Source organism: Falco punctatus, assembly GCF_963210335.1.
Source record: "Falco punctatus genome assembly, chromosome: Z".
NCBI classification, from domain to species: domain Eukaryota; kingdom Metazoa; phylum Chordata; class Aves; order Falconiformes; family Falconidae; genus Falco; species Falco punctatus.
Genome location: NC_137586.1, coordinates 66601417 through 66617364, shown reverse-complemented (window position 1 = coordinate 66617364; position 15948 = coordinate 66601417). Strand labels below are relative to the sequence as shown.

At 37.2% G+C, this 15948-nt stretch overlaps 1 protein-coding gene across 1 annotated transcript in view; it reads right to left on the bottom strand.

Moving 5' to 3' along the window:
• DTWD2 (DTW domain containing 2) overlaps positions 1-15948 on the bottom strand; it is a 96564-nt gene that overhangs the window by 65530 nt on the left and 15086 nt on the right. The gene's annotated exons all lie outside the window — the stretch shown is intronic.

Here is a 15948-nt window from a genome sequence, read left to right as displayed (position 1 = left end):
AGCATCATACCCCAGTCAAGTCTGTTACTGCTCTTCATACCAAGTTAGTATTACAACAATTTCACAAAATATTGTAATAGAATATATAGCATTTATAATTGATATATTTATAATAGATTAATTACAACAGAAAATTTTACAAGTATATACACATAAAACCACAGAGATGCCATATTTATGATTGGGTTCATTTTTTAGAATTCCATCTATGCAGAAATACGTAGTAGACATGTAATATTTAAACAATAAATCCATATCAGGAACTTCTAATTTAAGTCTGAGAAAACAAAATAAAAATTATTTCAAATCCTTTGGTGTACTTCATGTAGCTGTTAAATGACTAATAAAAGAACTCTTACCAAAGAAATTAACTTATATATTGCTTGGTATGAAACTAATATGCTGAATGATCAAGAATAAACAGAAGCAAAGAATGAAGCTCAAAGTTAGAGTAGTTTTAGTTGTTACACCAAAAACACATACATACACACACACACACACAGATGTGCACACACAAAAATCACTATAGCTACTTACATACATTCTTCAATAACTCAGAAAAACAAACTATTTCCTTAACAGTGACGCTATTACTAGAATTCACTTAAAATGACACCATGCCTGCAAACAAAGCTCTCTGAGTTTAAAATATATAAAGTCAGGATTTTCAGCAGAATGCACAACTTCACTTACATCCTCCTTATAAGCTTTATTGGTTGTCATATAAACTGTTGTTTATATGTTGGTCACACATCAAAGACTGTAAGCAATCACTGCACCAGATGTGATTTACAGAGGTGAATTCTGAATACAGGTCCAGACCAAGTTCATGGTGAGCCAGACTGACACTGTGTCCAGGAGCGCACACACCCAGCCAAACTGTGCTGAGTAATCCTACAGTAATCCAAGCCTATCTTCCCTAGTCAAACATCAGCGCTTATCAGTAAATGGCAGCATTATGAAAAAGCAGTAACAACAGATAAGCTTCTCTTTCACAGTTGACAGGTGTTTTAGTTTAAATCCCCTACTTCCAGCCTTCAGCTACAGAGACACAGAGACTACTTACTCCCTTTTCCACAGGGTATACAGTTAAAGGTTATGCAACAACAGTCTAAATCCAAAGCAGCAGAGGGAGTGTTGATGCAAGGGAAGGACTTGGTGCGGATCAAAATTAGCACTGGGAAAAGTATTTTTAAATTAAAAGGCCTACACTCAAGAAATCAGCCTAACGACAAAACATTCAATATTGTCATACACTCCTCGGCACACTATTCCAGTGGGCTGCTGCCCATCTTTCTTTCACATTTCTAGTATGGCATTTTCGGGTTGCTAATCCTGCATAAATTTGACACTCTCTGTTGTACTAATGGACAGGCTTTGGGCCTAAAATTATGTACTCATCAATTTTATTATTCAGTGAGGTATTCCAGGGACCTTCACTCTGAATGAACTGAAACCAACATTGCTTCCAGGTCTGGTGGGTCTAATTTCAGTAGCTCTGTACCACTGCCTTTTTTTCCAAAATTTTCTCATGTGTAACCAACTGAAACAGGAATTTCTGAAAACAGTTGTGTTAACAACCTGGAAGAGGAACATATCCCTGGAGGCTGTTTATTGCCTGTGCTCCCATTATTAAGTAGAAGTTCATCCTCTTTTTGATCAGCAGATTTAGCAGAAACTCTGTTTTGTACTAAGTGCAATTCCTTAGTTTCTCTCTATTATTAAATGGCTGGTTTCACTAACATGAGAAGTTGTTACAGTTCTCCCCATTATTATGTTTTCTACTGAGGAGAGATTCAGGCATGAAAATCTACTACACAAAGCTGTTCTGAAACAGTTACGTGGTGACTTCAATACAAAGACCTACACTGTTTACTAGCTTTCATAAGCAGACAGAAACAGCTTCCAGTGATTTCTGACCTCAGTGTGTTTAACTACACTAAAGTTAGTTAGATAGAAGTTGCTTATTTTCTTGTTTTCAAGTCCCCCATTTGCACATGCTTTTTTTATTTTCCACACTGGCTTGGATTTTTCACTAGTAGTTTTTTTAAGCTTTGTTAACCTCATTTAAAAAAAAAAAAAAAAGAAAACAAAAAAAAATCCACAAAACAACCAAACCGAAAAAGGAAATTACCCAGAAAGCAAGTATTTTCAAATAGTTACAGAACAAACTCTACCTATAATTTAATTTGTAGAGAGTAGAGCACAAACCATGACAAATAAAATCATTTCAAATATAATTTAATAACTTACATATGTATATATATTACTTAACTTTAAGCACCCAATTAGGTACCTAATTTTGTTGAATATGTAATTTTACAACCCCGTCCTGGGGGCACAAGACTTATTTCTGTACTTTCACTTTGATACCTAACAGTTATTGTGCAAAGACCAAAAAAAAAAAAATATTGCTATGTGAAACTGACATTACCAGCTTGTATCAGTTGGATAGAAAGCAACGCGGAACAAGAGAAGTTCTGTTTCACCACTACAAAAGCTGCCTTTGCTCTCAGAAAGGCCACCTAGACAGAAAAGAGGTTTTGTATTTTTCTTTTGTTTAAAGACTCTGCTACAGTTTTGCCCTGCGTAAGCCGCTGATGTTACAGAAGAGCCCCAGACCCTTGCCTGCCCAAACAGAAATGGCTGCTTTAAGTAAATCAGACTTCTCTACTGTTTAGGTCAAAACACCAAGGGTTTCAAGGTCAAAAACCCACCTGAGAAGTCTGAAGAAAAGCCACATAAGTTACCATATGTTGGTTTTATACTAATGTTTTAATGCATGTTTTAGACTAACACAAGTCCATCACACACATGCATTAAAAGAATATTCAGGAGTTTCACAAAGCTGTGTTGGAAGTTTCAAGGCACAAGCCCATTTTATAAAATTTGAGAATAAATGTTATTTTTGCTAGTTTTATGTTAGGGGACAAACACAAATTAAAAACAGTTTTAAGATTACATTTTGCATCCTCCACATCAACCACTACTGCTATAGAAGGACCTTAAAAGAAAGAGTGGATTAAGTTTAAACATAGACATACATAAAATGATGCACTTAGGAAGAAACAATTCTAACCCGATATATAGAAAAACCCCAGGGCCCGGGGTCTGAGGTTAATACGGCATGACATTTAGGTGTAAGACCTTAAACAGTTCTGTGAAAATGGCACTCTAATGCCTGGAACTTCTCAAAAATGCAAATCAGATGTTAGGAGTTACTGGGAAAGAATGAAAGAATTGAACAGGCAACATTATTATGCTACTTAAATAAACCTCTTGTTTACACTCCCAGTGCAAAAAAAGGCAGGAGAAGCAAGGTCAAAAACAAACACAAGGAGTAATTCCTCATGCCACAGACCTCCTTGCTGACCAGTGCTGTGGCTACAAGAATTTTACATGGATTCAAGGGAAACTGGAAAAAAATGTGAAATAAAAATCTATCAGATATTGAAGCACCACCAGTGAAGGTACAAAGCCACAGCCAACTCTGTCCCCTGAGCTAAAGGCAGTTGGAGAAAGGATGAAGTATCAGCATATGCTTACACTTTCTTCTTTAGCTACATGTACCCACTCATTACATCTGTTCATGGTTGGTGACAACATGCTGTGCAAATGGACCTTTGACATGCTCTAGGATGGCCATTCTTCTATTCTCAGTCATTCTGCACAATTAAAAATGAATGTATACAATGCCAATTGCAGTGGCTTGAGATTACTTGGCTCTAATTTTTTACTTTTTCTATTTTAGCTCTAAAAATTTGTCTGTATGTACTTCTGCACTTCTCTGGGTAAAATCTTACAGCTCCTTTGCAGTAGCCTTCTGTAATTGACAGGACTTAGTGCCATCTTAAAAAGAATTTGCTGAGTATACTGAGTTTCTGCTTTCCTTCACCCTAAGGCTACACAGCGTGTGACCTAATGCAACTGCCACAACTTTCACAGAAGATAAGAAGCTCTCCCTATTAAATAAAAATCTCTCGTGCTGAACAGAAGTGAAATAATGGATTATCTCATCCTCTACATGGTCAAGGACCATCTGGCAAACCCAGGGCCAGTACAGCCAGAAGAAGGATTTGTGTTTCCTGTAGCTCTGCAGCTAACAAGCATAGACCCTGCAAGAAGAGCCAAACTGCCATGGTCATCAGCTGAACTGTACATTAAAGACAGGCAAAAAGTTCACTATAGCTGAATGCACACAGTAGACTTCAGATTTCTGAAAACTTGCCCATCCTCTAATCCTAGTAAATATGGGTCAGATTTAAATTAGAAACTCCAGAGCTGATGTCCCAAATACACCGCTGATCTGCTTTGTTAACTGAAGCTCACACATGCTTTTAAACTACTGAATAAAAGGAAAACTGTGAACTATAACACTGAAATAATAAATGAAGGAATTACTTGAAGTTCTCCCTCTTCTTTTATTTTAAAATTTAACAGGATGAGCCAATTCAACCATTACTTCTGCTTCAATTATTATGAGCTGCCCTTATTTTCTCAGTAGCAGGTAGTTTATAGCTAATGTGGCAGGGCAATTTTAAAGCACTACAAGACAGCTGTGTAGCATTATCATGTATTTCTCACTGTTGCAATGCAAGTAGTCCTTCAGTCTTGTGCTCAGTTACCCTGGAGCACAGAAGTAATAAAATATCATGTCCACCATACTGCAGACTTAGTTACAAAAATTACAGTAATCACATTTTGTTGGGTTAACTCTCCTGTTCACACTATTGTACTTTTAAGATGTCTAGTACTATCCTCACAGCCATTCAAATCAACTAGCCTAAAGAAGACTGACTCCCACTGAAAAGATCAAGAAATACAAACTTATCAGAAGTAAAATGATAGAAGCTTATCAGTTTTTAGCCTCAGATTTCTGATTAAGGTTTTCTCAAGAGCCTACCAGCTCTTCAATTTCTCTTTAAAGCAACTTTTAGAAAGCCATCTTTCTGAGAAGTGTTAGAGCTCTCATGAAATACAGAGAGACTCAAGAAGTCACCATCACTGTTCAGGTTTCTTCTAAGATTATTTTGAACATTCTTTACTCAAGCAAAATTTCCAAGTCTTAGTTTAATGGTGTTTCCTGAGAAAATCAGGCATAGAAGGTTAATCTGCCTCCACTGCGTTCCAGCTTCCACCCTTTCCCCCAGGCTCTTCCAAAAGACTTTGGAACTCACTGGTCATGAAGCATAAAAATTTAAAATTAAATTCTTACAAACTTCATTAAAAGTCAACAGCCATATAAATTAAAAACACAGTATCAGAAACACAGGTGGAGAGAGTATCAGGAACAATCAACAAAGCACTTCCTTCTCTACTTGGTAACTTATACAGAACCAGCAAGAAAAAAGGGAAAAAAAAAAATTGCCAAGATCCTACTTCCCATTAGAAGTTAAAATAAAACAGGTGTATAGTTTTGGTTTAGTTTTCTTGTGGTTTGGTTTTTGTTTTTTTAAATGGTGCAGCCAGTGAATTTAGTGGAACATATCCCACTTTCCCAAGTAAAATGATATATTTAAATGGAGAAGCATCTAATACAAATCCTAGTAAAAATCGTTTGTGCCTTTTGAATTTTGAATTTGTAACTTAACGGGTGATTAATTATATAAGTATATTAATAAAACACAACTTTCAAAACTGATAATGGTATCTACTCATTAGTCAACCTGCATTCCTGTACAAATCACACAAACAATCCTTCTCATCCCCAGCTCCCTGATGTCTTCATAAGCTCCGGAAGCATTTAAAGAGCACAAGTCTCATTATATTGCTAACCTCCTCTGTCAAAATGTGCACAGAAAAAAATATTCTATCCAAAGAAAAGATCACACACAACAGGAAAAAAATTATTTCCATGTTACCTGCCAACATGCATCAACAACTTTGCAAACAAACTGCCTTTAGGTGTAAAAAGGTAACAATTTAAATAAATTTTACAGTTATCCTGAACAAAGGCTTTTGTACCCTTTCCAACACAATTGGGGACAGCAACTTCAAGCAGTCTGACACAGCAATAAATTAACTCAGCTGATCAGAAATCTGGAATACTTGCTGTAATCTAAAGTTCTACCACTATACCATAAGAGAGCTATGAAGTTATTTGTTGTCTTTACATTTTGTGGAAGACAGTTTTCCGATGCATACAGAATGTGAACTGTGCTAATGAGCGAGAGGCACTGAGTTTGAATGGCAGGGAATCTGTATACCGTCTACAAATATCAGCTTCATCCTTTCATTGCTCTGGAGTGCCAGGTAGAAACAGAGAAGAGTCCTCCTAGAAACACCTGATCAGAAACACCTGATCAGACTGGATCACGTCGAACCTGCAGTGTATTCTGTTTACAAGATTCAAAACTTTTCCATCTAGTTCCAAGAAAAGCCCGTGCAGCACCACATCTTAAATTCATGAAAATATACCAGACCAAGTTTAGCATTTTGTACCAGAAGAGATTCAAGGCAGTAACACGGATTTCCAAACAAACATGAACATAGAAGAGACCAATTAAATACAGGTTACCATCCTATTTGAAAAGTTATTTTCCAGATGAGTTTTCTGATAGATGTACAGTTGAAATAGCACAACAACGTAGCAACTGTTCTTGCCACAAGACACTACCAATGCAGTAAGCTTGGTCACAGTATAAAGAGGCATGACATACAACACTAGCACCCAACAAACAATACAGTATTTTTAGATAAAAACTGCCTTTGAACCAACCTTAGTATTCCACCACCGGAATTATCGGGGGCAGAGAATGAAGCAGTGGGAGAAGGCAACGTGATGGGGGCAGAGAAGAGGTACAAAGAGAGGTTCAGTAAGGAGGACAGGGAGACAAAACTATCTCCCTGCCTCTCAACAAGGTATGCAGCACTAGTGACGACCTAAGAGATCACAACCTGTTTCCCAGCATTCAGATTCCCTCGGAATATGCTGTCAGCAGTTCTGTTCCTACATGTTATGGTGAGGAGATACATCCCTTGCCCCTCTTTCCATTTTCCTCTCTACTCTCAGCAATATGGGCTACAACCCTCCTGACCAAAACCCTGATTATATTTTCCATCATATTCAATCAAGACTTTTGTATCAATTTGAAAACTACTGCTCTCTTACAATTTTGAAACAACCCTGGGCCTTTGCCCAGAGCAACAGAATTCAGAAAACTCAAAACAAAAAATAAGGCAGTTAATTGACAGAGGCATCAAGCAACACCATCAGAGAGTAAATTCAAAAGGAAAAACCTTCCCGCACCTGTTTTGTGAATTTGTATTCAATACCTATTCATGAATTCAAATTCATCAATACAAAACACTGTACATCTTACCACATGATCACATGAACAAAAAATTAACAGCAGGAAAAAGGGTATCCCTCATCAAAAGATATTAAAGCATGAAGATACGCTTTTTGATTCAGAAAATCCCAGAACCACTATTCCTATCAGCCACAAAATATCGCTCCACAGTTGCCCTGTGTTTACGCTGATCCCCAGGCACCTGTTACTCACCACTGTTCAGCTCCCCACCACACAAACCCTGGGTCTGACCCATTTGTTCTGATTATGGTTTACTGGCACAAATCACTGTTTAAAAGAACACAGCTGTAAGGCCATGTTCAAGCAGCTCTCAGGTCTTTCAGCCTTCATCAGCATGCTAAGCATGAGTGCACGTTTTACTGTTACTGAACAACACAACCAAGTTGTTGAGCCACAGATCTCAAAAAAAAATATGAAGCAATAGACCATATCCAGTTCCTACACAAAAGAAGAAAATAAAGTTCAGCAAAATAAGTGTTCTGAACCACAGCACAGATTATATTTGGTCCCATTTTAATGTTTCCTCTCAGAGTAACCCAACACATTTCAGGAACAGTATGTCCTGAGCTCCTACTGAAATATAAATGACAAAATCTATCTCAAAAAGCAAAACCATCAAAACTATCCCCAATGCAAGTCTTAAAGAAGCTGTTGTGTTAGTGCTGATTTTGACCTTGGAGTTTTCTGTTGTTGACACCCAGCCACTGGAAATGGGATTTACATCATCAACTCATTTCTTTTTCAGCACCAAAGAGTTATCAGTTCACAATGATTCTCAGTCAAAGATGAGCTGTTCTGGACTTGAACACCTGTAGCAAAACATTTGAAAAGACTTACTTACAAAGATTACAAGATGTCATTCTTCTTAGATTTAAGACTAGAACTGGACAAAAAAGGCAACTCTCCAGAGGCAAGGGACGAAAGCAGTCATTTATTTCATGACAAGCTCAGATCTCTCATTAACAACAATGTTCTTGTCTTTTGGAAAATTACATCAGCTAGTGCATTTCTTGAAAAATTAGGCAAAATAACTAAAATGTATATCTTTCTCTCCAAAAAAAGTGTATTTGTAAAAATACCTAAAATTAGTAAAACACGCAAAAACCTCCCTTTAAAGTATTCAGTAATTTATCTATCATTCCATTTCCCTTCTATTTTGCATTAAACGTATTTTTCACAGTGGTTTTGAACACTTAAGTACACAGCACAACAGATTTATTATTACTGTTATTATCATCATCATTATGTATTGCAGAGATAGTTATATCATCATCACCATCATCATCATTATTATGTATTGAAGAGATAGTTGTATAAGCATCATCATCATTATTAAGCATTGAAGAGATGGTTGTATCTAGAGAATTACCACTTAAGGGTGAAGTGGCTTTTACAGAGAAGTTTATAACACTACAGTGACAGGCAATGCATAAGTAGTACATTAATTTGGACATTTCCTTTATACTTTGACATTACAACAGAAGGTAACAGGTTACCTAACCAAATTAGTAGGTGCATTAGTACAGCACCTATATGAATTCTATACGTTAAGTGTAAGCGGTCCTCAAGGAGTATTTTTACAAACTTTCATTGTGCAGGCATACAGACAAAAATCAACATATTTGAGAAATGTGAACAAGGTCCATGTCACCTTTATTAAAGGCTCTAAGCTGTGCAGTGTTCTCACATGACCGTTTCCCAAGGCAAGTAACCTTTTTGCCTGACCAATTAAATCATAAATAAAAGACTTAACAAGTCTGTTTGGGGATTTTTTAGCCTGGAATGTTCATGGCAGCTTTACAAGACTAATCTGAACATACTAAAAATTACAAATAACCTTCCAATGTTACAAAACTGAAAAGACACAAAGAAGAAAAGAACATAATATCCACTCAGTATATCTTCCTGACTTGTTATATATAAGCAGACCTTGGCTTTCCTTGGAAATAACTGAAATTAACAAATCAATAGGAGAACACTGTATCAACTATTTCAACTGTTTACATTGAAGCTGGTGGTTCCCACTGTAACTAATAGCAGTAAATAAAAAAAAGTAGCTTTTAATTTATGCAGCACTGCAAAAGGCCAGGAAAGCCAAAAACTAACGAGCCTGAGGTCGTTCACATTTTCATGCATCTTGGCTCTACAGTCTGACAGAATAGCTGGCACTCTGACAAACTTGATGCCAGATGGTTAGTAGAGCTCTACATTTGTTGAAGAAGGTGAAGCACTAATGGCATTTAAAGCGAGCCACTGAGACATTAAGAAGTTAAACTGAAGTTTTTACATTGCCAGCTTTGTAATTCCCAATCTGTCTCAGAAGTTTAGAGTCTGTCACAAGAAAAAACAAATCAGAAAAATTCTGTAACCAAAAAACTCTTGTGGAAAAGGTCCGAATTTCCCAGGCAACAGAGGAACCCACCAATCCAAGAAAGAAAGGAAAAGAAAAGAAATAATCCAACAATACAGAAACAGCATCTTGATTCTTTTATCCATTTGTATATATGCAGAGAACACTCCAGCCAACAGCACAAAGTAAAAACAGAAGTTTATTTTTAAAGATCTTATGAAGTTCCTAGATGAATGCTTCTTAATTTAAATGAGGTCTGTGGATATAATTGCCTGAAGATAATTTTTTTTTTGCAACACTACAAAGGTACATTTGATCGAATGTTTGCTTCAAACTCAAAAGTTGTGTTTCCCCAAATGCCTGTTACTATTTTAGCCTTTGAAATAATAATTGCAAAATGAGAAACTCTGCCGTTGGCTCTATGTAATAAAGTGCAGTCCAGCTATGGTTTATTTAAGTTGATATGCAGCTTGTTTAAAAGATGGGTAAGAAGTGACTACATTTGAAAACGCTGCATCAAACCATTTCCAACATAATAAAAATTCTTGTAAAAATAAAGACTGCCAAAGAGACTTGCTTGAAGTTTTCATTTCTAACCCTTCCTTAATGTATGTCTTTCCATTGATTTTATCCGAACAGATACAGAATCTGAACTTTGCGTAGGCAGGATTTGATGAACTCTGGTTATACAATCTGACCTGTTCCCCTTTCTAAAGGCTTGTAGACAAAAAAGGAGAAAAGGTATGAGCAGTTACTTGACTATAATTAGAGTTGTTGCCTATTTACCTACAACAACATCATGTATTAGGGAAGTCTGTTCTAACCTGGTCCAAAATATTTCTATTATATTACTTTCTTCACCAGAACTGAAAAAAAGCTGAAAACTACCATAAAGGCATGGACTGGAATAGGACAGAGATCACCAAGCTATAAAACAGCTCAGAAAAGCCAAAATGGTCGTAACAGAAAGTACTTGCCATGTGGCTTCCAAAGCAAGGACCACTAAGCTGAAACCAGACCTAGGCTGTTCCCGCCACACAGGGGGTGTCCTCACCAAGTGGCATCCAGATGTCCACCACCACTGCTGGACCATACGATGCCCACAGCCCCCCACTGCTGCATGTGTGCCTCAGCTACTCCAATTTCAGCAACATTCAAAATTAAAAAATTCTATTCAATATTAGATTTAATATTGTGGAATGGCACTTCAACAAGCAATAACAGACTCACCAGCAATTAGTATTTTTAGCAGTATTTCAGCTTCTGTTTAGGTTAGCAACAAATAGTTATGTACATTTTAATTGTACATGTACACTAACACTCACAAATTTTATTACATTTTTATATAGATTTGCAAGACAAACCAGTCCAGTGCATTGCCAACATCTGTACCGCCACACAAAAGAACATACAAGAACTGATAAACTAGAGAAGCATTAGTACAACCGAAGGGAAGTTTGTTTCTGCCTCCTACCCAGCCTGTTTTCAGCAGAATAAAAGGGCTCTTCCAAAGCAATAAAAGCTACCAGATACAGAAGTCAGTGCTGATTCTCTGCTGGCACCAAGCTTTCATTACAGTCCAGAAGACAACCAAAAATATATTACACATGGAACTTCTGTATAGCAGATGATCTCTTCTGACCTGCCAGGACTAGTGCGCAGCTTCCTCTCTTCAGCCTCAGGTCTGGTAGGCTTGCTACCCCCTGCATGCCTGCCCAAAGAGCCTCCCCACAGAGCACTCTCAGAAATTGTGGCTAACCAGCCCTTCTCCCCCTCTCCTTCTTAAGTCTGGCACCTTGGCATGAAGGAACACAGGCTCTTCTGCACCCCATGTGGAATAAAGCATCATCATGAACATTGCAGTGAGCCAGGGGAAAAGCAGCTTGAGAAACTAAGGGATTAAGACGCTGCTAGTTGGCGCTAGCGACACTACATTTCAGCTGGATTCAGTGGTTCAAACAGCAACTGAAGCTGTGTAAATGCAGTCTACAAATCTTAAGTTAAATCACCTACAAGTTTCCTGTATTGTTCTTTTGTTACTGTTGTTTTTTTGATTAAAACCAGATAATTACAACTTGTTATTAAGGGTAACCTGACAAGAATGCATGCAAGAATGAAAACTTCCAACACTAACTTCCCATGTCACAGTTCATGAAGTCCTTCAGTTTTGATTTGAATTTAAAGTTACACCCACCGCATTCTCTTGTTACAAAACTACAGACAAGTATCAACAAAACTGATTTTCTATCTCCACAAAAGCAACAGGTCTTCTAATATTTGAAATTTAGGTTTACCTATGCAAGTTTACGTTAATTAATGCAGTATTTTAAAGACAGAGACTATTGATATGTATACTTTATTTGCTAATAGCAAAACAAGTCTGAATCTGACTTCAAAACAAGGAGATGAGAAAGGGGAGCTAAATTAAAAGCTCGGTTCTGAACCAAATTAAGTCAGAAGCTAATTCTACCATTTATTTTTAAGGAAAGCAGGCTCAGAACCCAGAGAACTTTCAGAAGTTGAAAGAAGAGCTACGATTTTTTCTCTCAATCTATGCCACAGTGCCGTATCCTGTCACTTAAAGCTATAAATTTAAGCTTTTTTCCTTTCACAAATATCAAAACAAATAAGCCAAAAAAAAAGAAAAAAAATGCAATTAAGGTAATGCTATACTTCAGTTTGGTAAAACAGATGAATATACGATACAAAGCCCATTCTAATCTCTATTCAGCATTACCATAAAAGTGGATGCCTATCAGACAAAACTTCTTCAAAGAGTACGTACTCCTGTTAAAAGGAAAATCCACCATTCTCTTCAGTTTATCTTCAACTGAATGTAAGCAAAACGTACAGTTAGCAGAGCTCCATATGATGAATAACCAATGTTAGGAAAATGGTTAGCTATCAAATAGAATCTTCAACTAAAGTATTCCAGTGCACTATTCACTTTTTCTGCCATAGATGGTAGAAGAATGGAGTTGTGTTTATATATTCAGAGAACTGAAGGATAACTCTCCATTGTAACACCGTATGAAATAAAGTCAGCGTGCAAGCCACCTTCTGCTCACACCGCTCCCCGGCGCCGCTCAGCCGCCAGCAGTACTACCAGTGCTACACTACCCTCTAGCGTCCTTTCTCTGCATAGCAGGCACGTCTGTCGAACATTGATTTGCCTCTAGCATCAATCTTATTAAAAAGCAATCAACCGGTTTTCTGGTATCATGCAATGAAATAATTTATTTCAAAATAGTAAATCTGTTATTAAACAGTAAACAGTTATTATATTTCATTAAAATGTGTTGATTTTTCCTGAATACAGAGTATTTTAATGATTTAACCAGGCATCAAGTCCATTACATTATTCTAAAGCTTTTGGGGGACACTGTAAGATGCTGCTTTTAAGCTATACAACCAATTAAGCACAAGTGCTTTTAAATGCCGAATATAGCAGTCACCACATCAAACTCCAGAATTATACTGATATGTACCTAATGACCACTCATATACTTTGCAGGCAGCATTTCTTAGCAAAAAGATCTTACGATAATACTTTATTTTAAATAAGAAAGCTAGAAGTCTGTTTACACAGACAAACCTTTCTTGTGTAACTTGGAAACATTGGTTTTATAATTAATGTAGTATATTTGGCAAGCATGCTCATAAAGGTTAACAAAAACAAGGTTAGACAGCACCCAAGTACCTTATTTAGGAGACCGATGGGAATGAGACTGACCACAGCAGTTGAATTCTGCACTGAGAAAATTAGCATCGCCTGCTCAGAGAGGCCACTGGTATTAACCCAGAGAGAGCACAACAGTACAAAGCTATGAACAGACTCATAATATCATTCAGATTGGAAGGGACCTCCAGAGGTCAGTTTCCCACTCAAAGCAGGAATAATTTCAAAGCCCTTGAGCAACCTGATCTGAACACTACCAAGGATGGAGACTCCACAGCCTCCTCAAAAAGAGTAATTTGTTTTTTTCTTAAGCTGAAACACAGCTACACTCATTGAAACAGCCAGGATACAAAGGACCTCTTCTGACACCAGGGCAGGCTGCTGGCCCCCTCCCAGCCTGCCACCCACCTTGGTGCACTAGTTCTTTGCTGGTGAGTGGTTTCCTCAACAGCTAGTATGCAGGCTCGCAATGCTGCCAGGGTTTGTTCAGCCCTGGGCACAGGGCTTTGAATTTGCTAAATTTTGTGAGGTTCCTAATGACAAGACAGTTTGTTAACTTCTCTCTGAAAGGCAGCTCTATCCTCCTGCAGTACAGCAACTGCTCCCTCCATGTTGGTGCCACCTGCAAGTTTGTCGTGCATGCCTTCCACCCCACCAACCTGGTCACTACGAGCATGTCCATCAGCTCTGCACACAGCATAAACCCCCATGGAAACCTCTCCAAAGCACCTGTCTCACAGACTCTGAACTGTCAATCATCAGAGCTCAACAGCCCAGCCAGCTCTTTGTTGATTTTGTAGTCCCATTCATCTAGCCTGTATCTTCTCAGCTTGACTATCAGGATACTGTAGAAAATGGTTGAACATCTCACTAGTATTCTTACCCACTCAAATGTAACCACCACTATTTCAGAACCTGTCATACTGGTTACATACTATTAAATCCATTAACCAGTCTGGCAAAGAAGGTAGGCATGCTGTTCTTCCTTCTGTCCCCTACCCCCATTTTTTTTTGTGGTACATGACTTCATTAGTCCTCCGATAGTGCCCTTATTAAATCTCTCCCCTGACCCCTCTCCAAGCCACTGCATAATCTATATTTGCAAACATTAACAGAATATGAAAACAAAGCAGTGGCTCATAACAGAATGACATTAGAGGATAACTAGCTTAATCGGGTTTGACAGATTACATCCACTGTACTGTTATAAATGTCAAAGACATTACCAAAGTAGTTCTAGAGACTGAAGGTCTACGATACTTAGCTGTCTAGATCTCTTTGAAAGTACTTGAGTTTAAAACACACACACACACATCAGAATCTCTGCTTCAGTTTCATAAAGCATGAAGGGGCTATACATATAAGAGTCTGCTGTACTCAACATTTTTTTTAATCTACTTGGAGATGGCGTATTCTAAAAAGCACTTAAAATCAACTTAATGCACTACATTAGATGCCTGCTTTTACATACATTAGGTTTCTAAAAAGAACTTAAATGTTCATGCAGAATTAGAGGTAGGTCTCCAAGAGTAATGGCATACCTGGATTTAATTGCTCATCTCTTCGGTATTTTAATGAAGAAATTTCCTATTAGAGGGTACAATTAACAAGCCCTTCTATTAAAAACAGCAAAACACATTTAAACCCTAATGACTTTACAGGCTCAAAACTCTATGTGATGAAAATTCCAAGAAAAACAGAGAAATTATCAAGTTTCTGAATTAAATCCTAATAGACACCGAGAATAAAATTAAAAGGGTTATTCCCAAACTGCAGTTAAGTGTAATACTGATTTCGGAACTATAAGAAAAAACAAGTTTCATACGTTATGGAACTGAAGGTGTACCACTACTGTTGTCCCATACAAGTAACAAATCGTAAGAACCTCCAGATCACCCTTTCTGAGATCTTTCTTTGTAAAATACCACTCTCTTGATTTATCGTTCTCTAACAGTCAAGAATATAAACCAGTGTTAACAAAACTAGCCATGGTTTGTCACTGTCTTCTCTTAACACTCTGACCTTCTCTCCGCTTAACTTTTCCGGCAGTGAATTTCTCCAGACTGTTTGGCTTCCTTAATAAACCCACAAACTGGAGACACTTTGTTTAAGGTAAGGAGCATTTTCTTTCTACTATCTGATGTGAGCATCAAAATAAATAATTCCTGAACATTTCACATTGATTCCAATTTGCTCCATTTATTCTATCCCTAGTGCAAGTTTATCTATTCTTAATTTCATTAAAATGGACTTCTGAAATAAACAGAAACGTGGAAATGCTGGTACTAAACAGAAGTGCCTATTCCATGACAGAGTAAGAAAATGAAAATACTTTATAACACACACTGTAAGGTTGTATAAACAGATATTATCAATACCTAAAAAAGTGTGCATTTTAAGCTACTCCTTGCAAACCCTAAGGAGCATGCACACCCAATTTTATTTAAAATCTCTAAGCTTTTGAGTAACAGTTGATTGATTTCTTTAAAAACAAAAAAATCACAAAATCCCAAAAACTCAGAAAATTTTATCATCAATCATTGATATAGTAGCAATTAAGAAAAACATGTAGAAAGACATAAACATCAGCCACAGTAAGTACTTAG